Raw genomic sequence first — 1,911 nt, forward strand, 5'->3', positions numbered from 1 at the left:
AATCTATAGTGGGAGTTAGCCTACACATTATTCTGCCCTTAAACACATCGATTCGAGGTCCATTTGGTGGTATACTATACATGTACACAATAAAACATCGTATATAGCAACTCTTCTTACATATTTTCCGCAAAGTCGATTTCACATAAGAGCCCATCCAGAATAATGAATATCAAAGCGTTTCATCATTCTGTTTGAGAAAAATATCCCCAGCAATTCTATGTTTATCACAATAAAAAAATCTACAAAATGACGTTAATGGCCAAGGGGGCCCCATTTGCAATTGGAGTCATTTAGTAATTGTAAATGATTTCAATATTTTGCTAATTAAGGATTTACTAAACTCGAACAATCACAAATATTTACAATATAATATACTTTTTATTTATTCGGTACAGTAATCATCTTTCTAAATGAATAACTAAGAATATAGAGCATGTCACAGGCAAGGGCACAATAGGGATGCAGGGGTAAGTCAACATCATTAGGAAACATCTGAAGTTTGTTGAGTCATCAAATTTCCCCCGACTGCCCTACAATCTTCTTAACACAAAAATTAAAAAATCCACACTTCACACTTTTAATATTTATGACACACCTTTCCTCCTCATCTGTCACAGGTAAGCTTTGGGGTTTTAATATAGTTCTATTATTATGTGTAATGAGTGAATATTAAGGTTACAATATGTTGGTTTAATTTTATAATGTCAGGTTGTCGACTATGTAATGTAACGTTGTAAGTGTTCAATGTATGTTAAAAAGAGAGAAGAAAGTACATTTAAAGTTAATGTTGAAAGATTTTTGTAATATTGTTTTAAGACATTTAGAGTTTTTGATATATAAATTTATTTCCCTTGAGCATTTATAACGCACAGTTCGAAAAGTGCCAACCGGTAATAAGACAAGGACAACCATTTTTCGATTTCAGATAAAGAAGTAAAGTTCAAAATAAAGCTTTTGTAAACAACGACTTTTGCATTGTTGGTGTACAAAAGCATAAATACATATGCTAATGAGTTATAATAAGTCACCAAGTCCATAGATGGATATTTGATACCGTACATTTAATTTGATGTAGCTTCTCTCAAAATTTAATTGACTGCTTTAAAAAAAATTGTGGAATTCTTACAGGTACTAGTAAGATCATACATCCAGTTATAGGTAAAACAAAGAACCATTTTTTTCCATAAATGTACTTAATATTAAATTTTAAAGATCGACGAGAAAGAAGTTTAATATCAATACTTTAGAACAGTGTCATAATTGCTACAGCAAATATAAACATAAATCCAAGCATCGTAAAAGCAATGGCAGAGGAGAATTCTTTCCAGGTAACCTGGTGTGCCCGGTAACTACTCATTTTGTTTAAAAAAGGATGCATTTTCCACTTTATAGAAGCAATTCGAGAGGAAAAATTATCGATTCGATGTTTCTAAACAATACAACTTTTGTATGATACCTTTAACTTTTTTGGAGTCACTTTTAATATGCGTATATTTTCCAGTTAAGAAGCACGGTAACTGTTAGTTTTGAATAAGCAATGGTAATCTATTTGCTATTTCCTGCATTACTTGCGTTTCTTGGAAATAAGTTTAAAATCAACTAATATCCTTCCAGATAAAGGAATTCGAAACCCCGAACCTCCCAACCGTGAACACAAGAACCTCATATCAAACGTTATTCATAGACAACACTTAATTATAAAGGTTTGAGAGAAAGAGAGAGAGAGAGAGAGAGAGAGAGAGATATTTCGAACCTTTATGAATCAAAGTACTGAAAAGCGCTAACCTAGCTTGCTTCTAAAGAAAATTAGTACTCTGAGCGAGCTTTATTAGAAATAAAACTTTTGCATGTTTAATTAATTTAAATCAATTGAAAATATCCAAGGCCAGAAGGGTCAAAATCGTGGTG

Source organism: Crassostrea angulata, chromosome 8, assembly GCF_025612915.1.
Source record: "Crassostrea angulata isolate pt1a10 chromosome 8, ASM2561291v2, whole genome shotgun sequence".
Lineage (NCBI taxonomy): Eukaryota > Metazoa > Mollusca > Bivalvia > Ostreida > Ostreidae > Magallana > Magallana angulata.